The sequence below is a fragment of the Vulpes vulpes genome, chromosome 1 (assembly GCF_048418805.1).
Source record: "Vulpes vulpes isolate BD-2025 chromosome 1, VulVul3, whole genome shotgun sequence".
Classification (NCBI taxonomy): domain Eukaryota; kingdom Metazoa; phylum Chordata; class Mammalia; order Carnivora; family Canidae; genus Vulpes; species Vulpes vulpes.
Genome location: NC_132780.1, coordinates 150,374,413 through 150,398,666, shown reverse-complemented (window position 1 = coordinate 150,398,666; position 24,254 = coordinate 150,374,413). Strand labels below are relative to the sequence as shown.

Here is a 24,254-nt window from a genome sequence, read left to right as displayed (position 1 = left end):
TTCCCCTCCCACAGGGGATCTTGTTGAAGAAAAGACCAAGTACCAATGTTTTGTCACTAGACTCACATCTTGACTTTCCAAAGCAATCACATTTTAAATTAGCCTCCTCATACTTGGGCAACATAAAGAATAGACTAAATATAAGTAAAAAGACATGCATATCAAGAAAGTAACTACAACTTACTACACATAGTTTCTATTTTATCTTAACCCATGTAATTTATAGAAATACATGACCCTTAGCAGAGTAACTGAACAAAGACATCAGAAAGCCAGTTTTTGTTAGTTTCATCTTGGGCTACCTAACTTTGATTGGAAGAATAAAATAGAGAGCAGTATAAGAGTAGAATAACTAATTGTGTTTCCATGTAATAGTAATGAGAACATGGGCTATAGGTCAGAGAGTACTGGTGTGATATCCCCCACCACTTATTAGCTGTGTGACCCAAGGCAGATTCTTGATCTCTTTGATTTTTTTATTTATGACCATAGAACTTATCACACAAACTGGGACTCTCTTAAGCCTGAAAGGTGGGGGTGGGGGAAAGCATTATCCTCCCTAGTTAGCTCCTCTTCACCCTGCTGAGTCCTAGGAAACTCAGATTCCATGGTGAATCAATTTAATTTGCATCATGAGGGTAACACAATTTCTGAAATGCAATATACTTCATAAAATCACTACTTAACAACTCTTTCCCTGATTCCATAGGTTAGATACAACCTCCTTCTGTACACTCCATTAGCACCTTCTACTTTTTCATAGCATTTGCTGCTATTAAAATTACATGATTATATAGTGAATTCCTTAGTATCTGGCTCCCCAATTGAAACATAAGCACTAGGACAATGGGAAATTTCTATTTTGTTCTATTCTGTACCCAATGTACTTAATATAGTGCCTATCACATAATAGGGGATCAATAAATGTCCATACAATAAATGAATGATTATGTGCATTCATGATAATTGTATGGAAGACCTAGGGAAGGCAAAAGATAGTTTTCTCTTCAAGGAACATACAGCATCAAGACTCATAGAGAAATATGTGTAATTTAATCATTGTATACTTTTATTTCTTTGCAGATAGAGCACATATAAAAATAGCAACCCACACTGGACGTCAAAGCTGTGACTCTTAAGAGTGTATGGAAGGAATCAGCATACAAGGGTGTGTCAGGATCCAGGCTGCATGAAGAAAAATGAATAAAGCATCTCTGGTTGAGATCTCTCCTCCCGCTTCTCATAGTCATAGACTGTCACCCTGGCTACTTCACACACTTTACCCACTCTTCCTGAGAAAATATCTTATCCTACATATGACACATGTAATACCACTGAACAAGTTTGATGTGATGCAGCTCTTGGTACTTAACATACATTATTTCTTGTATTTCCTACAAAACCAGCAAGTGAATCATTATGTCCATTAGACAAGAAAAATAAGACTTAGTTAAATTACTTGCTCAACCAGCAGATGATGCAATTGGATTCGAACTTGGGTCTGCCTGGCTAGAACCCAGGGTAATGTTGACTCTTATTTGCTGACTGCTTCTGCCAGCCTTACCTTAGAGATAGACACTCATTCATAGAAAAGTGATAAGAAAGGCAGTAGGACAGGACATTGTTTCTACCCAGAAGAACTGGGCAATAATGAATATTTCCTCCAAGCCTCCAGTATTCATTCTCAAAATGTGGCTACACATCCTGACTTTTCTGCCTTTTAGAGCTGTTATTCTCTTACTGTCTTTATGTCAGCTCTAACTATAAAAGCAATGCATACTTATTTTGCAACATAACTTTAAAATGGAAATGAGTTATCACCAGAAAATACATTATATTGTCACTGTGTATTAAGTGTTAAAGCTACATAAATTTCAATATGGATAATACAATGTAGACACAGAAAAATATTGTTGAATATTTAAATATGACTAAATATGTTTGTGACAAGTATTTCAATATATTTAATGGACAATATCTTCAAAAATATCTCAAACAACATATGAGCTCTAACTTATGTTTTACACCATCAATTACCTAATTCTATTAATGGAAACAATAGAATTTGGAGTCAGAATCAGGTTCAAATAATAAATCTACTATAATTAACTGATGATACTATGTAAGTTACTTAAATTCCATGAGCTTCAGCTTTTTCATTTATAAAATAGACATGATAAAAGGATCCAAATCTCATGAGGTAAATGTGAAAATTAAATGAGATGACATGTAAGACCCTAGAGTATTACTCAACACACAGAAGGCACACAATATATATAATTTCTCTCTTTCTTTTTAGGATGGATAAAACAGATGAAGTTTAACACAAAATTTCTAAGTTACACAAGTATCAAAATACTGTCACGTTTACTTGCCCAATTTCCTCCCCTTCCTCCCCTCAACTCCAAAACAAAACAGAAAGCTGAATTTTAACCATCTTGGCCTGCATCTACTATCATCCGAAAGATATTTTACAAACCCTGTGGCTTGCCCCAAATGCCAAAACCAGCTTCATCAGAAGTTACATGACAGTCATGTGGTCAGTTAATAGATCCCACATTTGCTCCATATCCTCCAGAAGTCATCACCACTTAAACTGAGGATTATCTTTTTTTTTTAAGATTTATATATTTATTTGAGCTGGAGAGGGCAGGGGCAGAAGAGGAAAGAGAATTCTCAAGCAGACTCCCCACTGAGAATCCCATATGGGACTCAATCCCAGGACCCTGAGATCATGATGTTTAACCAACTGAGCCACCCAGGTGCTCCTGAAAGGTCACCTACAATGAAAGTGCGTATGCATTGTAAATGATCAGTTGAGTGGGTAAAGAATTGCACATGAATCAGATTATATTAAGACGGTGTTTCCTTTTGATTCTAGGTTTGACAGTTAGTAATTTTCACCCAAAGGAAACCCAGTTGATGGCAAGGACAATATATTCCCATAAGATGAGAGGTGTACTGAGACCCATGCTCCTGTACAGTCTTCCATGAAGACAGGAATTAATGATGCCTTGGATCACCATGGCATCCTTGGCATTTAACATTTGGTAGATACTAATATGTGACTGTTAAAAGAATTGATAGTATATGCCTACCCTTCAGAAAATAAGAGGTAAGAAATAAAGGTGCTAGGGGTCAAGCATAAAGAAATAGAAGACAAAACACAGAGCATTTCTCCCCACAACTCACATTACCTAGTAGTAATGCAACTGTAATCCAACCTTCTCCTGGCACTTCTCTGACTACATTACATTAGATGATAGAAGGCTATCTAGGTCAGAAATGGCTAGTCTTTCACAGGTGAGAAATTAAGAAGCAGTAGAAGAACTGATATGAAGAAAAGATTTTTCTTTATTTACTTCTCCCAGTATGTGATGAAGTAATATGCAGGATATAAGAAGCAAACATTTCAAGTCAATAAAATAGATCATTTAAAGGTATTTTGTACATCACAAAAGAGAAATTGAAATAGCAACCTTCTTACCTGAAAAAAAGCACTTGGCCTATTTATCAAATTTGCCAATAGATTAAAATAAAGAGACTGTTAAAAGAAATTGCAATGAAAAATAGCTCCCTAATTTCCATAAAAGAACTAGATTATCTCACCCATAGAGATTTTGTAATAATTAAGTAAAATTATACATGGAACATTCCCAACATGATGTCTACCATCTGACAAAATCTCAATAATGATTAGCTATTGCTTTAGTTGTATGACATAATATTGAGTTGCCCAAAGTGACTAGCAATCTTACATTAATTATATATTTAAACCAATAAATGCCAGTTACATAACCATCATTTTAAAATTTCACAAAAATATTCTTGCTGAATATTTCTCCAAAGTATTTTTCTTTAAAATCAGTATTTTTATTTTTTCTGATCAATTTTATTGTTTTTGCCTTTATAATTTATATCTCTGAATATAAGGAAGCTATTTTCACTTATGATTTTGTTAATTGATAAGTCTATATAGAAAGGCAAACCCATTCCCTTCAAATCTGCCTATTCTAATTACCAGCACATTCTACACAGAATCCCTTTCCAAGAGTCTTTATTTTTTTAATATCACAATACTATTTTATTCAAAAATATAACTATAGTGTTTCTGGTAAAAAATATTTTCAGAATCACTTCTCAGTCTTTTGAAAGCATGTATTGACATTAATAAGCCAGGTTACCTGAAAAGAGTTAGGGACGCTGAGCAGGCAGGCAATCTGTAAGTCTTAGATTCCAATATGCTGCCCATACTGTATCATGTACCGCTATATATATATATATATATATTTGTTTTCTTCAAATCAACATGTGACTGTGTAGGAGATGGGGAAGGCTTCAAACTATGCAAAAATAAGTTCTAGAGGTTCTAATGACATTCCATCCAGCAGTCTGTAGGCAAAAGGAATTTGAGTCACACAAAAACATTATTGTCCCACTACAGAGTTACTAAAATGTTTTCTTGTAAAGATAAAATGCTCTCTTTCTTTCTGAAGACATTTACCAAGGTCCATAATGTATCACTTCAATTCTTTCAATAAGCTTACTAGTAAAAATACAATACACTTTCCCTCAGGATTTCAAATTTAACTCCGATTATTTTTTAAAAATATTTTCCTTTAAAAACTGACATAACAAAAAATAAAACTATTTCTTTTTCAAACCGTTTTTTGTAGTAAAGAAAAATAAATAACCAAGTACATTTAACATTTCCTTTGAAGATATACATGAGATTTTTATCTCGGAAAAAAAAAAATCTCTGGCCTTGTTCTAATTCATTACTTTCTAAAGAAACCTTTGACTTTTCTAGAGTACTAACCATGAACTCAGCAGCCAGAAAGAGTACCTAACTTCTCACTGCCTCTATTTTCTCACCTGTAAAATAGGAATAATGAGAGTAGCTACATCACAGGGATGTGGCTATATAAATTAGCACACATAAGTCCTAGGAACAGGAGCTAGCATAGAGTAAGCTTTCAATAAATATTAACTGTTATTATCAGCTATTACTAGCCATGGGGTGACCATATATGTTTAAGTAGTTCATTCATTATTTCCAACCTTCCTCCACCCATTCTCATATCCCACTTCCAACAATCTTAAGGATAATCAATGAATGATCTCTTACTGCTCAAATCACTGACTTTTTTCTTAATTTCTATGTTGTAAACATTGTTGACTCTTTTCATCATCAAAAGAGCTTTCTCTTGACCCTCTCTAGAGGCTCCTTGTCCTGGTTCTGCCTCCAGGAGATTCAGCACTTAATGCCTCTTTTCTTTGCCCTGAGTTTCCTCCTCCCTGATGGTGGTCCTATACTCTGTCATTTCAACACTCCAGAAGGCTGGCTGGCTCTCCAAGTATGTCTCCACTGCTCCCTCTCTCCCCTCTTCAATGTTCTAAGTGCTGGTTCTAATACAAGCACCACCATACAGGTGGTTGGATTGCGGAGTTTGACAAGCATAGTTTTGAGGCCTGGTTTGACATTTATAAGCTGCATGACCTTAATCTATTTTCATAATTTCTCGAAATCTTCGTTTCCTCATTTGTAATAGATCATCTAGAAAACCTACCTGATAGTCTCCATTGAGTAATACAACAGGTGTAAAGCATTTGACATACTTACTGGCACAGAAAAAACACTCAACATATGTTAGATGATTATTAATATTAACGTCCAATTGAATATGTCCAAAACACTTTGACATTCCACACACATATATAAAACAACTCCTCTGTAAGTTCTAGAAATGTTTGATTGCCACCATCACTTTCAAGACAACATACTTTAGCTTTCTTATTATACTGTCTCACTTGTTTCCATCATCTGAAGTAAAATATGGTAACGTCTTCCTCAACTGTAACAAAAAAACTTTTGAGCCACATACTTGGCTTCTTAGTTTAAAGATTATATACTGCAGCTTCCCTTAATGGTAGGTTTGGCCATGTGATTAAGCTGTGGTCAATGAAATACAATTAGAAGTAAATCTCCTTAAAAAGGTGTAGCATGTCCTTCTTGATTTCAGCTTCTATCCTGCTGTCTATAATTTGTTTTTTGTTTTTTGTTTTTTAAGATTTTACTTATTTTTTCATGAGAGACACACAGAGAGAGAGAGGCAAACACACAGGCAGAGGGAGAAGCAGGCTCCATGCAGGGAGCCCGACATGGGACTCGATCCTGGGTCTCCAGGATCAGGCCCTGGGCTGAAGGCGGCACTAAACCACTGCACCACCGGTGCTGCCCTGCTGTCTGTAATTTGGATGTGATAGCTGGATCTCTAGCAGCCATATTAGACCCTCATGATAAAAGCTTTACACTGGAGATGATAGAATGACACATGAATCAGCAGAATAAGTCCCAAATCAACATAAGAACTGATACGCTTCGATTTTTTTTTTTTTTTTTTTTTTTGGTAATGTGAGAGAGAAGTAAATATCTATCATGAAGTTTCTTTCTTGTCTACAGCCAGGTCTAACCTAAGTGAATTAACATTTCAATGTCTCTTACTTCATGTGCAACCTTCATTCTAGCCAGGCCAGTTCCCTCACAGTGTCCCAAGCTGCTTTGGCTCAGACTGCTCCATTTACATGGCTCTCTCCTCACCCCCCAAGTATCTCGGTTTGCGGAACCAAAAAGGTTCCAACCTACCATGAACCTAGATCTAACTTTTAAGCACTTAACCCTCTCCCTCCCATCAGAAGGTTGTAGCATTTATATTCTGCTCCGTATTATCATTTATGCCCATAAGAGAATCTTATGTTTTGAATTTTTTGTAAGATCATTAATAATCAGGTGTTGCAAGCTGAGGTGCCAGAAACAGATCCTAAGACAAAGTTCAGGGTACCAGTAATTTATGAGAGATGAACATTGGTGAGGGACATGGGTAGAAGCAGGACCGGGCAGAGGAAGAAGTTGAACCATGATACAAACTTGACAGTTTGGGCTATTCTTGACAGGAGCTGAGGAATCAATATTATTATGAAAGCATCCCATATCCAGCCAAAGAGGCCAGCCCTTCACCCCACAGAAAGCCACCCTGGAAAGGTATGACCTCAGTGAAGCATCTCTCCAGGACGAGGCGGACCTGGGAGGAGGTCAGAGCTGCAGGCTGTCTGCCAGCCACACTTCCTACAGCTTGGCAGCAAGACCTGCCTCGAAGAGGAAGCTGGATACCATGTCTCTGTGACCACTACCCTGGATCTGGATTTTATGCTTCTCTTCCCTAAAATAGGTATGTGATAAATATTTACAGGATACTTTATGAAAACATAGTCTTTGACTAACCTAAAAAATATAATCTGTATGAAGTTCCTAAGATGAACCCACTCATGCCCTATGACAGGCATTTAAAAGTTTCCTTCATAAGAAAAGTGTCTTTTCAAAACATTTCTCTTCTGCTTCCTGGAATAAGCACTGACTTTGCAATTGCAAAAGGTTTAAGTCCCTTGTGTTGCAGAACACGCCTTTTTCACTGAACTGCATGTAACACCTCCCTCCATGCTAGATGCATGCGCCAGGGCCTCAGACACACTCTGTCTGAAGCACGAGCCAGTGGGAGAGAGCTGCTCATGGACTCGCTTCCTGGGAGGCACACTGTGATCTTGGGGACAATCTTCCAAGGAAGAAAACCTGCCAGTCATCTTGAGATCAGGAAAGCAAATTGACTATGAGGGGACAAAGCTTCCTCTGTTGTTTTCATCCTCCTCTCCTACATCCCAATTCTCTTTCCCTCCAAGCTCCCCTGGGCGTCTCTAGGAGTCTCATACATTGCTAAATGTCTCATAAGTTTCTCTCATCCCTTTGCAAAGGGGTCAGTAGAAAATGACACAAGAAAGCAGGTAACTTTTTGTTTACCTGTTCATCTTTCCTGCCCCAAACCCGGCCCACCCCCAGTGCACTCTAGGTAACATCAGATGCAGGAGCTGGAAGAGGATTGTTCAGGTAAAGGAAACCCAGAATTGCATGATGTTCTGACTCTGGTTAGTGGCAAACAGGTCAGGGGAAAAACGTACCAGGGCTCAATATTAAAAGTAATAAATGAAGAGCCAGTCGAGACTTAGCCAAGACCCACCATCCTCTCACTTTATCCCGGCCCTTTATGAGCAGAAGGTGCAAAAGTCTGTGTTCCAACCATGTAGCTGAGTTGTGACCGCTACTTTTATCTTAGCCTACAGATAAGCGGGACTGAACAATCACAAGGTGAGTTCACGTTGTGTGGCTCCTGCTGCAAATCTGCCCCTATCTTTGTCTACCCACTGCTTCCCAGAATATATCTTTATGGTAATTTAGCCACTTTAAGACTCACTCCCATCTGTTTCTCTGTTACAAAGATAGCTATCTTCACCGGTTGGGTAGGGAGGGTGGCAGTGATAGGGACTGACACACAATCTACAGAAAAGTCACCTAAATGTTGTTGCCATTTGTAATTCACCACGTGAGTGTTTTTGAAATGTTTGTGTTTGGATGTTGTTTTCCTCATCACCCTAAGCCAGAAGGCCTTGACAGAAAGTCAAACTTCAAAAGTGACAAACGGCTCTGATCATATAAGAGTGGTTTAGTTGCTAGGGAAACTGCTTTAAAGGGAGAAACAGATCCTATTTCTGAATTTATAACTGGGAGAAGAAACAGATGCTGAATTTCTGAGTGAGTCTAATTTACTTTGAGATATAGCTGGGCTCCATGGGTGGTAAGAATGGGTTACAATTTTTAGGCCAAAGGGATAGCAAAATTACCCACTTTATAGGAAACCTTACTGTAGCACAGGAGTTAGGAATACAAACACACACATGAAATTATTTCTTCTCCTTTTCTTACCTTTGTAAATCTAAAAACAACAACAACAAAAACCTTCAGACAAGGCAAACATATTTTTCCAAGAAACCTACAAGAAAAAGAAAATGACCAGGACTCATCACAGAGACTCACCCCAGTGAAGGTGTCTGGCACACCGCTGATAGTGTGTTCTTAGGAAAAAACAAAAATCCTTATGAAAACTCCATAAACAATTTCAAAGGAAAAAAAAAATTTCAAAGGAGTTGTCAGGAATGAAATAATGAAGTATGATAGATTAGTCATCATTTCTGCAGAAATGGACAAAGAACAAGTCTGATTTCCTCTGTAAATACCTCCCCATACCTGCTGATTAAGCCCTAGAACGTCTAGAGCTTCTTTCTTTTACCTTAGAGCAAGTTTCAGATACTTTCCTGAAAATTAATTTTGATACTAGGGGAAAAGAAAAAGAAAATTTAGGCCATATATACAGCAAAATTATCCTGGCACATTTGCCATGTAGCAGAAACAGTAAGTGCTTTATATTCTTCATCAGATAACTCTCAGGAGTTGGCAAACTTCTTCTGTAAGGGGCCAGACAGCAAATATTTTAGGCTTTTTGGATCATACCATCTCTGTTACAACCACTCACGACTGCCATTGTAGGGTAAAAGTAGCCATAAAAAGTATGCAAATCAATGGACTTGCTTGTGTTCTCATTCAGCTTTATTTATAAAATCAGATGGTGGGCCAGGGGTGGCAAATTAGCACTAGTCTACCAACCCCTACATTACTTTGTAAATATCCTTCCAGTGCTGTGAGGTTGGCAGGAGCATCCTCCTTTCTCCAATGAGGAAACCAAGCCTGTTTGAGGTTGAGTATACGGTCCATGGTCACACAGGGAGCAGATGGAGGGCAGGGTTAGATCCTAGGTCTACCCATCTGCTCTTCATCACCATGACCCTGAGTGTGATAAGTGTACCCCTGGCTATTATTCAAAATGATTTTAGAAGATGCACATATAAACATGTTAATAGCCCCATTTATTTTAATGTGTACGAAAAAAATACAACCAGCAAATATAATCTTTGCTCTTACTAATGTTATCTCTTCAGATATAATACAAGAACAAGCACAAATAATCATTTTCATGTCTTCCTATTTTTTTTTAAAAAAGGAAAAACTATATCAGATGTTGGACAAATAGGGAGATTTTTTAAACAATTTTTTTGCATGTATCATTTTGATCTTTCAAGAAGCTTTCACTATTTTCTTTCATTTGGGCCTCAAAATAAAAACTGGGGAGGAAGGATGATATGATATTATCCCCATACTGCAGATGAGGAAAACTAAGGTACAAAAAGTTAAATGACTTGCTCAAAGTCACTCCCTGTGGCGGTGGTCTGGAGTGCAGCAGGCAGTTCACCTGGAACAACTATTCTTGAAATTTTTCTGACCGTGGAGTCCACATAGGTTCCCCAAGTCTCAGAGTTATAAATAGCCAAATGCAGGAAATTTCTTGTTTCTCCCACAACTGTACCAAAGATACGGAGGTAACTAAAAGCCAACATTGTAAATCGAGGTACTTGGGCCTGGTGTGCCACAGGGCCAACAACAGAGATTAGGGAGCATGTGAGTGCATGCACAGTGGTACTGGGTAATGCTGCCTCCTGATTTCTAGCACTGCAATTTGAAAGTACTTTCTGGATTAGCCATAAATCACTGCATAAGCACCAAATGCTGAATGATTTGGATCTGAAATTCCACATGTATTTTTAAAAGAACATTCACTCAAGTTGCTAATGAGCTGTTTGACTTAGACAAGTCACTTCATGTTTGAGGACCCCAGATTCCTCATCTGTAAAACACAGCCACTGGAGGAAATCAGTGTTTTTCAAACTGCATGTTATGACTCTGAATTGATTCTGTTCAGCATTTTTTAAATGAAGTAGAAAAGAGAAGAATAGAATGGAACAGAATCAAATTTAATAGAAAATATCCCTGTAAGCACTATTTCGAGACTGCTTCAGATTTATATGAACACATACACATATGCATGCACACACACACACACATAGTGGATTTGTGGTTCACAAATTCAAAAATCATTAGACCAGATGATCTGAGAGCTTTGCACAGCTTTAAGATTTCAATAATCCTATAACCTATTCTTCAGTAAAACTGTTCAAACCATACACCAAAGCAGTGTGAAGTCAATAGAATTGTGACCCTTACAAACCCTCTCATTACCTAAATTTTTGCAATTGTTAAGAAACTGTTTATGACCATTCTATCATTACATCACGTATTCAATTCTATGATATTATGAATTCATTATAATGCTATTTGTGTCATTATTATAACACTATTAGTTTGTTAATTAATAGTAATGATACCTTAAGTATATTTTGATTGGTAAAATATGATAAATAAGGAAATAAGTTCCAAAAAACATGCCTGGTTTTCATGGTATTATTTGCCTACATATAAATAAAATAAGGCCAAAAAAGCTGTTTCATAGCTGTCAAATATGAGACCTTTTTGAAATGAATCAAACCTGTACCAAGATACATAAAAAGGGTAAAACTTTCCAGTTCTTGTTTCTATTTGAAGAGTCCAGTATATGCTAGGCCAATATATTATGAACTGCATGGAAATGGCAACTCACCAGTCTGCAGAAAAAATCCAGCCAAAAGAATTCAGCCTTTTTGGTTCCATTTCAATCTGGAAACCCCAGAGGAAACACTCCTTCATTTGCAGAAATAGTAGTGCCAGGGTGTGTGATAAATTGAATGAAAAGGATAGGAAAGACACTTCAAGAATTCACTTTCTGAAACCGAATCCATTCTATTTTTAATCCTCTCTCTCAGGTATTTAATTCCGGATCCTAGTCAAGTCATGTTGTAAAAAGTATCCCAGTTGACAAATTATCAGTGCTTCACTTAGCTGCAATTTCCCTTCTGAAAACTATCTCCATGGATTAGTATTCAGAAACATAATTTTTGTTTAGTGCTGATTTTGCTGAATAGAGAAATGACTCTGAAAACAAGATTTAAAAGTAGAAGTCATGAAATTAGTTAAGTATGAAGAAGTGAGAGAATAAATAAGAATTTTCAAGTGTGCTCAATATTTACAAGTTCTTAAATAACTCAGTATAATTAAAAGAGATCTGTAACTGGAGACCTTGGGTCTAGAAGGATTGCAAGGGTTGATCTGAAGAGGGAAAGTTGACCTCATGATGGGCTGTTCCCAGTACCAAATCAATGCTTGCCCCCTGCCACAATGGGAGGATGGTTAGATTTCATTGACATTAATAAATGGTAATAAAAATTACCATTTGTGTGAAACTCACTGATTTTCCTGCCAAGAACTTGAAAACATACCCTTACTCTGATCTTATAGACAAGGCTAATTCAGTGTCCTGGCCAGATTCCTTGAATAAAATATTAACCTCTGCTCAGTTGATAAATTATTTTTCTCAAATACTTTCAAAGATAAAATGCCTATATTAGAAACAGTGATATTCAATAGAAAAAGAAGGTAGTATTTAGTTCAAACCTCACTGAATAAGACTTCAAGAGGCCTTAGCTATCAGACATCTTCCTCCAAAGGAATACAGACTTTATAGTATTTAGTTTTCCATATTTAATAATATTAGTGTCTTTAAGAAACAAAAAATATAAATCAATTTTGTAATTTTATGAATGGAGTGTGTTCTCAGGATTTAAACTCCAATGGCTCAACTTTTACTCATCAACCCAGAAGTGGTTCTCAACACAGGGTTATTTTGCCTTCCACAGAGCATGGCTGGAGACATTTTTTATTTGTTACAAAAAAAAAGGGGAGAAGTATGCTACTGGTTTCCAGAGGGTAGAGGCTAGGAATGTTTCTAAATGCCCCCACAACAAAGATCAATTTGACCCAAAACGCCAACAGGGCTGAGGTTGAGAAATCTGTTCTTTAGTATTTCCCAGATAAAAAACATGAAAAAAATAATTGAAACAATGCTGTGATTTGGTCTGTATCATTGACTTAATCATTATCCAAGTGACTTGTTCCCCTACATTAACCTCAAACAGATGGGATTCAAATTCATGATTAGTAAACTGCAGATCACTTCATGACTTCATGAATGGGCATTTTGGGATTACTTGAGAATTTTAAAGTCATGCATGTCAAAATCTGCATGTAGTGTGCATGCCACCTGTGCATGTAGTGTGTGTGATCGTCCCTCCTCTCTCTCTTTCTCTCTCCTCTCTTTCTCTCTCTCTCTCTCTCTCTCACACACACACACACACACACAACACTTTTTTTTTTATATTTTATTTATTTATTCATGATAGTCACAGAGAGAGAGAGAGAGAGAGAGAGAGAGAGAGGCAGAGACACAGGCAGAGGGAGAAGCAGGCTCCATGCAGGGAGCCGGACGTGGGATTCGATCCCGCGTCTCCAGGATCGTGCCCTGGGCCAAAGGCAGGCGCCAAACCACTGCGCCACCCAGGGATCCCACACACAACACTTAATACAGACAGAGAAGAGTGCCCTGTATACAACTGATACTTGTTACATTATGAAGACTAATTCCCATTCCAGCCAGTTGCTCAGATAGAGAGGGTTAAAATGACTGACTTGGAGTCAGAAGTAAGTATTTTAATGGTCAAAGAAAGTTGCTCTGGAGAGAAAGTGAATATAAAAACAAATTAAAGTGAAAAACAGAATAAGGCTGTCAAATATGCTGAGAATGAAGGTAGGAGTATCTTCCTGGAAGGGACTGAGTTATTTTTTTAAGACTAGTAGATTCCAAAAGAGAATAGACATCTTCAGTGTAACCACTGTGCATAACTTCTGTATCTCAACATGTCTTTCTGAGCTGGTTGGTACACTTTATACAGTCGTCTGAGCACTTCCTGCCAGAAGAGACGGCTAGAGGGCTTATTACTGATGGAATAGTTGAGAAAGATCCCTCAAGGATCTGTTTCCCTCTGATGATGGGAAGGCGAAATGTGAGCCCAGATTTCATATTTTTTCATACGTTCAGTATGCAAGAGCACCAGGAAAGAATGATCAGGAAACAAAACACGGATAGATTATTCAACTCACTTGCATCTCTCTACAAATGATGCTTCTAAAATCCCTATTTTAAGAGGCTATTTAAAATGGTTACTTAAAGTGGGGAGAGGTATTATCAGTAAAACTTTAATGAGAAAATTGAATTTGGTGGTGTGGGCTACATGAAGACCCTACTGCTGTTCAATTCAGAGACTAAAAACAAATGGACTGGGTCAAGCCCACTTATATTCAGAGAATATACTGATGGCCTGATTCTGTTACAGACAGGCCCATAGGCTTTTGGGGGGGGGGGGGGGGATTGTGTTTTTTTCTACAAGAAAGTTCTCAGTTTATTGTATTCCCATAGTTTTTTTAAATGTTTAATTTTGGCAGCAATACAAACTAAATGCTTTCTAAAAATAGGTTTGTTCAATAGAAAATTGAGTTTAAAAAATAAACTCAACATATGGACTTTATTTAGGCTTTTAGCAAATTCTTCAAGTATATTTGGTATTATGAGACAGGTTTTGCTTTGTTTTTTGAGATGCTATTTCAAGGGGATTCTGATTCTAGTTCCTGAAAGATTCAGATGGTCAGGGATAAACATTCTAGAAGGGACAGTCTCGAAATTAGAGCTATGCTACATGCACTGTCCATAAGAGGTAGTAAGTCCTGAAACCCACGTGCTTGAGCTAACCCGTAACTGCTTGAAACTGAAATATATATTCAGTCACATTCTGGACTCCATTAAGAGAAAAAGTACTGAGGTGTCTGGGAGGCTCAGTCAGATAAGCTTCTGCCTTTGGCTCAGGTCATGATCCTGGGGTCCTGGGATGAACCCTGCCTCAGGCTCCCTGCTCAGCAGGGAGTCTTCTTCTCCCTCCCCCTCTGCTCTTCCCTCCATTCATGATCTTTCTCTCTTTCAAATACATAAATTAATTTTTTAAAAAAGAGAGAAAAAGTAAGCCTTCAAAAGCTGAGAGTAAAATTATCTTGTGGACTTGAGAAATAAAAATAACTGGGTAATTTAAAATTTAAGCTCACCTAAGGTAAATCCCCATAGTATTTATGTCTGAAAATAGGTATTTTTGCCATGTTGAAAATTTATTGTTAAAGGACTTCTCTGTTTAATAATTGAACTTCTATTAACTCAGCATCGCTAAGGTGTAGAGAATCTCTGCAAATTCATACATGCCTCTTCAATCCTGAATCAATTATTATTAATTAACTAAAACCATTAGAGAAACTTAGATGTCTTTGAAAAGAAAGGTGCCCATGTTACACTTTTGAATATACTTTTGCTATGGGAACAATTGTTTTCTTCAAAAACACCATAGTTTTTTCTAAATATTTTCTTTTTTTCCTTTTTTTTTAAGATTTTATTTATTTATTCATGAGAGAGAGAGAGAGAGAGGCAGAGACACAGGCAGAGGGAGAAGCAGGCTCCATGAAGGGAGCCCAACACAGGACTCAATCCCGGGACTCCAGGATCATGCCCTGAGCCAGAGGCAGGCGCTAAACCGTTGAGCCATCCAGGGATCCCCCTTTTTTTCCTTTTTTGATTCCATTAAAACATTTCAAATTTTTCACTTTTGGCCTCAAAATACATGTCTTATTTGGGGGAAAGGGAGAACTCTTAACTAAAATATTGTAAGGAAATGTACTGAATTAACACCCATAACTTAAGAATGAACATGCCCATTAAAAAAAAATCGCTCCTAGTAAGTCAGTGTTGCCTATCTTGTTGAGGATACAAAAAGCACTTAAGTGTTTGTTAAACATTTATTGAAGGGAAAGTCTCAGTCTCAAGGTGTTAGTCTATCTCAATTTAAATAATCTTTATGTACTATCATAGGGCATACTGGGACAGTGGTCTCCAAGATTTTTTAAGTATGCACCTATTAAAAAAAATAATTTGGGTACATATTTCCACTACACACATATTTATTTGTTTATTTGTTGGCTATCTTGTGCAAGTACTCCTGCAAAAATGTGTCAAAAAAAAATATGCACCTAAATGGATACTGAAATGGTGAAAATAAAAGTTATTACAGATTAATAATTTATTCTGCTGCCCTAATGATTAACCAGACACCACCACTGAGCTGTACTTACCCATTTTGAAACAACTGCAATGGGTATAATTTCAGCTATTCGACATGATAGCTGACTTTTGATACAATGTTTTTTGAGCTTAACATGGACAGGTAAACAACACCCAAATTGAGAAGTCAGCTTGCCCGAACATGAGAGAGACAGATGTGCTTCAGGAGACATTCTTTGATGCTCCTGTAATTTAAAAAATAGGCTAGAGAGGAAGTGGGGATAGATGGATGGCATTTATCTCCATGTATAAGGTTAAATAATGACACAGTCTTTATGGCTGGTCACGCTTTTTGGCCTCTTTCAATTCTGGCTTCAAGATTGTCTCATCTGCCACAAAACCCCAGGGAAAGCAAAGAAGGGTAAAACAAATTAATACTTTGCCAGTCCTATATGTATGTGCCTTGTCCTGTCCCTCAGATCTCCCACTTAGGCCATATCCTTACCTCTTTAACTGAACCTCCAGCAACTGAGCAACTGACCTTTGACATATTCAGCACATTTGGTATCTCAAAGACCTCACAGAAGTTTCTTTCTTTTCCTCGGATTTTTTCAGAAAAGATAAACTATTTTACCTCCATTCTAAACCACCTGGCTTAAACTAAATGAGTGAAGTCTGGGAAACACATTAGCATGAACATATGAACATTTCCTCTTTGGAACAAGAGCTAAAGTGAAATAATACCCTGGTTCTTTCTGACAACTCCCAAAGAGAGCTGCTCAGCTCAAGAAGCTGAGTTCAATAAGGAGTAAGTTCAGCCCACCCAGGTGTTTTCCCTGTAGACACATTCCCCAAGTAGAGCTTTAGGCTCTACAGAAAGTCTGGTTGCCGTCTGGCAGATGGGCCTTCTGGCAAAGGGCAAGGATCTTACACTGCAGAGGAGTCCAAAAAAAGAATTTCCGTCATAAGCATCTGAATATATCTTGTGCTTTTTAAAATTTTCCTAATCAGTTCAGTAAATAACAGCATCACCCAGGCCAAATCTGCTTTCTTTTATTTAGGCAAAGTAATATTCTTCCAACAAATGTCCCCATGTTAGTTGAGAGCTTGGGTTCTCTTCCTTCTCACTGTCACACACTTCTGAGAGCAGTGGCCTCATGTTGAAGAAGCAGGTGCACTCAGGAAAAGCCACTAAGAACTTTCAAGGGTGTCCATACTTAGCTGAAACTTCTTGGCTCCTTTCAGTGCATTATTCCCTTTTGCCCTTATTTTTCCTTCCTGATTTCCTTTCTATTTCTTTTTTTCTTCAAAAAGCACTTTCCTTTTATTTATTTATTTATTTGAAAGAGACAGAGAGAGAGAAACCATGAGCCAGAGGGGCACAGGGAGAGAGAATCTCAAGCAGACTTCACAGTGAGCATAGAGCCCAACACGGGGCTCGATTTCATGACCTGAGATCATGACCTGAGCTGAAACCAAGAGTCATATGATTAACCAAGTGCCCCAACACTTCCTTTTCTTGAAATAATAAATTAAACAAATAAGTTATGTATTAGAATGTGATAGCACTGACAAAAAAATAGCGTGAAAATGCTTAGGGAGTGTGCCAGGAAGTAGAGATAGGAGCAAAACAGAATTAAATAAATTGGACAGGAAAGTCACCCAGGTGACTTTTAAGAAGAAACTCAAAGGAAGTAAGGAAATAAGCCATGCTGGTATCTTGGGGGAAATACTCCAAGAAGAGAGATTAGCAAAAGCCAAGACCCAAGTTTGGGAGAAAATCTGTTTGAAGAATAGAGTTTGGTGTGGCTGAGGATGAGTGGTGCCAGGGAAGAGCCATAGAAAGATAATACAAGAGTATTTAAGAAAAGAGGCTGGACTGCTGGGGCCATTTTAGCCATTATAAAGACTTCCATTTTTATTCTGAATGATATGGAAACTACTGGAATATTTGGAACAAAGCAGTCACATGATTTCATTGTGCTTTGAAAAGATCATTCTGGCTGCTATATTAGGAACAGAAAACAGGAAATGATGAAACACAAATGAATAAATTGATTACTTAAAATGGGGAGAGGAAGGAAAAGCAGGAGGGATACTGGAAGAAATGTACTTCTCCAAGTACACATTTTTTGTATAGTTTTGACTTTTGAAATCATACTAATGTTTTATGTATTTGAAAAACTACATAATTATACAAAATTAACAACAATGGGAAGGTATCCTAAAAGTGAATATAAACAGCAACAACAACAACAAAAAATTTAACCTAATCAGATATAGAATTGACACCATAATCACCCAAAGGAAAACAAAAGAAATTAATCCAAGTAATGTTTTAAGTTTAATTTAGATATCAAAAAAAATGCAGGAAGTATCAGCATACAATTCAAGAATTTATAAAATTAAATATAGCCTTATAGTCATCTCCAGCTCAAGAAACAGCCTCACCAGTATCCTAGAACCCTCATCCTCCCCTTTTAGTCACCATCCCTCCACCAAGGCTAATTGCTATTCTGACTTCTAACAGCATAGATTCGTGTCACATGTGTTTTTTCTTAACTATAAATGAACTCAGCACAAACTTTTTAAACATTATATTCATAAAATTAATCCACAGGGTTGTGTGCAGTTGTAAATCCTTCACTGTGGAAGGAAGCAGATAAAAATATGAAGAGGGACGATAAGGAAGAATCCTAATCTTTTGGATATTAGAGATAACAATAAAAACATTTGTTTTTTATAGTTTTGTCTGCTGAAAGCACCTAGAGGCAATGATACCCCAGAAGCAATAAACACATAAGGTACCCAAATCATGATTTCTGTTTGTCATGTATCCCTAAAACTAACAAAGGATGGGGAAATGACCAATTCCAAAGTTGAGTCAAGAGAAATGCAAGATGATATTAAAAATTACACATACATCCATAACTAGATGGGGTAGGGAGTACTTCTGTATATGCTGGCAGCAGAGTGCCAACTAAAAATAGAAGCAATATTAGAGTTAAAAAATCATAACTTTGGAACTCTTGCTATAATGAGTGATTCAGGGAAGAATCCTCAATGAATTCCAAAGCCATCAAGTAAGCGTTTGTGTAGGAACAGGATATATGTAGTCTCAAAGTATTTCCTCATAGATCAGTTATTAATTGCAATAAAGAACACAATACCTTTACAATAGATAAATTGTATCAACACCACCTTAATCAAGTGGCCAATGTTAACATCAACAATAAATGAACAAACTAAAATCATGTGCCTTCCAATGTGATATGATAAGAACAATATATTACTTATATTTCATTCTGTTCAAAAATAATCACCTGAATCTAATCACGAGGAAACAATCCAAAAAATAAATTCAAGGGCTACAAAAAAACTATTCTGTACTCTTCAAAATATCAATGTCAGAAAAGACAAAGAAAAGCTAAGAAAATGTTCTTTATAAAGGAAACAAAAAAGACATCTAACTATAACATAGGAACCTGGATTGCATTCTGGATTGAAAAGAAACAATGCTATAAAGGACAATGTTATAAAGGACACTGCACTAATTTTGCACTAATCCAGGCAAGAAAGGATGAGTTTGGGACTAGGGTACTAGATGTGGAGGAAGTTAATATAGAATATACGTTGGAAAACAGTACTGTACCTATGGTAGATTTCCTAAATTTGATAACTATAATGGGTTATATAAGAAAATATTCTTATACTTAGAAGATTCATGCTGAAGTATTCAGGGATAAAATATCATGATGTTCACAGCTTATTCTCAGTTGGTTCCCCCCCCCCCAAAAAATGAAGAAGATGATGGTAGGTAGGTAGGTAGGTAGGTAGGTTGGTAGGTACAGAGAGAGATATATATATAAAGCAAATGTGGCAAAAAGTTAAATAATTGGTGAATCTAGATGAAGGTATTCAGTGTTCATTGTACTTTTCTTGGAACTTCAGCTTTGATTTTTTTAATAAAAATATAGAAATATGAAAAGAATATGTACAAAAAGTTAGTACAAAATATACCTATATTGAATCCAACAAATCACAAATATCACTTTTCAATGTGCTATAATGAATTCTTTGTTAGCCTGAAACAAAAATACACCTGAATTATCACTACTTTCTTATCTTAAATGTACAGTTATTTAACAATAGATACTCACATAGGCTTATTTTAATTAATTTATTATGACATCGGGGCACCTGGGTGGCTGTCAGTTAAACATCTCCCTTGATTCAGGTCATGATTCTAGGGTCCTGAGATCATCAGCCCTAAATAAGGCTCCCTGCTCAGTGGAGAGCCTGCTTTTCCCTCTCCCTCTGCTGCTCTGTCTGCTTGTGTTCTCTCTCACTGTCAAATGCGTAAATAAAATATTTTTTTAAAAAGTAAAAAATAACGGATTTGTTATGACACAATATTCTAGAAAAGAACAGGGGTGGAGAAATAAGATGCTTTGCAAGACAATAAAAGTTTGCCCTTAAATAAAGAAGAAAATATTCTATAGGGAGACAAAAAGGGAAGCAAGAAGAGTAGGCACAGATTTTGCACTAAGCCAAGCAAGAAAGCATGAGTTTGGGACCAGGATAGTTGCTACTGAAGAAGTGAGAATTGGGAAAACTGGATATATTCTGAGACTAGAGCCATGATGAGGCTAATAAACTGCATGTGGAGTATGAGAGAGAGAGGAGCCAATAGTTGTTCCAAAGTTTTAAACTTGAATAAGAAAATAGATTCTTGGGGATCCCTGGGTGGCGCAGCGGTTTGGCGCCTGCCTTTGGCCCAGGGCGCGATCCTGGAGACCCGGGATCGAATCCCACGTCGGGCTCCCGGTGCATGGAGCCTATTCTCCCTCTCCCTGTGTCTCTGCCTCTCTCTCTGTGTGTGTGTGTGACTATCATAAATTTAAAAAGAAAAGTAGATTCTTGTGTAAGAACAACCACTGGTAAGTAGCTCCATACACAGTGACCACTTCAGAGGAAAAGAAAATGAGGCCTTCTGGGGTATTGGCGAGGTTCTATTTCTTGATCTGGGACATAGCTATATGGTGACATCACTACAGATCCTGTGGACATTAGAAGAATAATAAATGAATATTGTGAATAACTATATACCCACAGATTTGATAGTCTAGATTAATGGACTAATTCCTGGAAAGACAATTTTCCAAAATTCACATAAAAAGAAATAGACAATCTGAATAGGCCTATATCTATCTATTAAAGGAATTTAATCATTAGTAACCTTCCAAAACAGAAAGCACCAGCCCAGGTATGTTGACTAATGAATTCTATGAAACATGTAAAGAAGATATTATACCAATTCTTTGTAATCTCTTTCAGAAGATAGAAGCAGAGAGAGATGCCTCTGTCTCTGCCTCTCTCTGTGTCTCTCACAAATAAACAAAATCTTAAAAAAAAAAAGAAAAGAAAAAGAAGAAGCAGAGAGAATACTTCTTAACTCAGTCTATGAGGTCAAAATTATATTAATACCAAAACTAGATAAAGACATTATTGACAGAAAGAAGAAAGAAAGAAGAAATGAAGAAGAAAGAAAGAAAGAAAGAAAGAAAGAAAGAAAGAAGAAAGAAAGAAAGAAGAAAGAAAGAAAGAAAGAAAGAAAAAAAGAAAGAAAGAAAGAAATAAGAAAGAAAGAAAGAAAGAAAGAAAGAAAGAAAGAAAGAAAGAAAGGAAGGAAGAAAGGAAACCACAGGCCAATATCTCTCTTGAATATGAATGTGAGAATCCTCAATGAAATATTAGCAAATTGAATCTAACAATGTATAAGAAGAACTATACACCATGACTAAGTGAGATTTATCCCAGGTATGCAAGGCTAGTTCAACAACCAAAAATCAATAAGTGTAATCCATCATATCAATAGACTAAAAAAGAAAAATCACATGATCAGTAGATGCAGAAAAAGCATTTGACAAAATTCAACATATATTCATGATTAAAAAAAAAAACTCTCAGTAAGCTAGGAATAGAGGAGAATTTCTTCAACTTGATAAAGAATATCTACAAAAAACCCTACAGCTAATAACATACTTAATGGTGAGAAACTCAGTTTTTCCACTAAGTACAAGGTATGAGGTAAGGATGTCCTTTCTTACCATGCCTTTTCAACATTGTACTAAAGTTTCTAGTTAATGCAATTAGAGAAGAAAAGGAAATAAAAGCTTCACAGATTGGGAAGGAAAAACTAAAACTCTTTTTGTTCACAGGTGCCATGATTGTCTATATAGAAAATCAGAAAGAATCAACCAAAAAACAAAAAATCCTGGCACTAATAAGCAGTTATAGCAAGGTGGTAGGATACAAGACTAAAATACAAAAGTCAATTGCTTTCTTATATACCAGCACTAAACATGTAGAATTTGGAATTAAAAACACAATACCATTTACATTAGCCACCCCCACCTATAAGATACATATATACAAATATAACAAAGTATGCATAAGATCTATACGAGAAAAACTACAAATTCTGATGAACAAAATCAAGAAATCTAAATAAGTGGGGAGATACTCTATGTTCCTAGAAGGAAGATTCAACATTGTCAAGAGGTCAGTTCTTGTAAATTTGATCTATAGATTCAATACAATCTCAAGCAAAATCCAAGAAAGTTATTTTGTAGACATGAACAAATTCCAAAGTTCATATGGAGAGGTAAAGACCCAGAATAGCCAACAAAATATTGAAGAGAAAGAAAGTTGGAGGACTGACACTACCTGACCTCAAGACTGACTATAAAGCCTGTTACAACAGCTTTATACCAATCAGTATAGTATTGGTGAAAGACTTGACAAACAGTTCAATATAACAGAATATAAGAGCCCAGAAAGACCAATAAATACAGTCAACTGATCTTTAACAAAGGAGCAAAGGCAATAGAGCAAATCTCAACAAATGGTGTTAGAACAACTGAGTATCTCCATGAAAAAAAAATAATAAATCCAACACAGACTTGCACTCTTCACAAAAATGAACTCAAAATGAATCATAGGCCTAAATGTAGAACTCAAAACTACAAAACTCCTAGACAATAACATAGGAGAAAATCTATATGACCTCAAGTATGGCGATGACTTTTTAGATACAACACCAAAGACATGATCCATGAAAGAAATAATTGCTAAGCCTGGCAATTAAAAAGTAAACTTCTGATCTGAAAAAGACAACATCAAAAAGATGAGATGACAGGCCATAGACTGAAAGAAAATATTTGCAGAAGACACATATTATAAAGTACTATTATTCAAAACATACAGAGAACACTTAAAACTCAACAATAAGAAAACAAACAACCTGATTTTTTAAATGGACCAAATACCTTAACAAACGCCGCAGCCAAATAAGCCAAATAAGCAAATGAAAAGATAACTTCACATCATATGTCATCAGGGAAAGACAATGAGATACCTCTACATACTTATTACAATGGCCCAAATACAAAAAACAAAAACAAAATTGACAACACCAAATGCTAGCAAGGATGTAGAGCAACAAGTACTCTCATTTATAACTGATGTGAATGCAAATGGTATAGCTCCTTTAGATGGTAGTCTGGTAGTTTCTTACAAAAGTAAACATAACTCTGCTATGATCTAGCAATCATAGTCCTGAGTATTTCCTCAAAGGAATTAAAAACTTATGATTAATAGCAAGATCTCATTCTTTTTTGTGGCTGAGTAATATATATAAATCTTTATACCATCTCTTCTTTATCCATTCATCTAATGATGGAAACTGGGGTTGCTTCCATATTTTGGCTATTGAAAATAGTGCTGCAATAAACATAGCAATGCATATATTTTTTTGAATTCATATTTTCATTTTCTTTGGGTAAACACCCAAAAGTAGAATTACTGAATCATATGGCATTTCTATTTTTAATATTTTGAGGATATCCATACTGCTTTCCACAGTGGTTACACCAGTTTACATTACCAACAGTGCACAAGTGTTCCTTTTTCCCCACACCCTCAGCAACACTTGTGATTTCTTGTCTTTTTGATTGTAGCCATTCTGACAGGTGTAAGGTAATATCCCATTGTGATTTTGAGTTACATTTGTGAAATAAGCCAGGCAGAGAAAAACAAATACTAAATGATTTCATGTCTATGTGCAATCTAAAAAACAAAACAAATAATCATAAAACAGAAACAGACCCACAAATATAGAGAACAAACTGGTGGTGGCCAGAAAGGAGGGTGTTAGGGGGATGGGCAGAATGGGTGAAGGTGAATGGGAGAAAAAGGCTCCCAGTTAAGGAATGAGTAAGTTACAGGGAGAAAAGCACAGAATATAGTCAATGATATTATAATAGTATTGTATGGTAACAGATGGTAGCTACACTTGTGGTGAGCATAGCATAGCATATAAACATGTTGTAC

General features: G+C 36.5%; 1 protein-coding gene across 26 annotated transcripts in view; it reads right to left on the bottom strand.

The window, feature by feature from the left end:
- MLIP (muscular LMNA interacting protein) overlaps positions 1-24,254 on the bottom strand; it is a 256,000-nt gene that overhangs the window by 147,751 nt on the left and 83,995 nt on the right. The window contains exon 1 of one of the 26 annotated variants that reach the window (XM_072734343.1): positions 11,436-11,729. The exons of 24 other annotated variants lie outside the window; for them this stretch is intronic. The gene's annotated coding sequence lies outside the window, so the exon portion shown is untranslated. Of the gene's footprint in view, positions 1-4,184; positions 4,244-11,435; positions 11,730-24,254 lie in introns of those variants that run through there. One more of the 26 variants, XM_072734302.1, reaches the window with a different exon arrangement.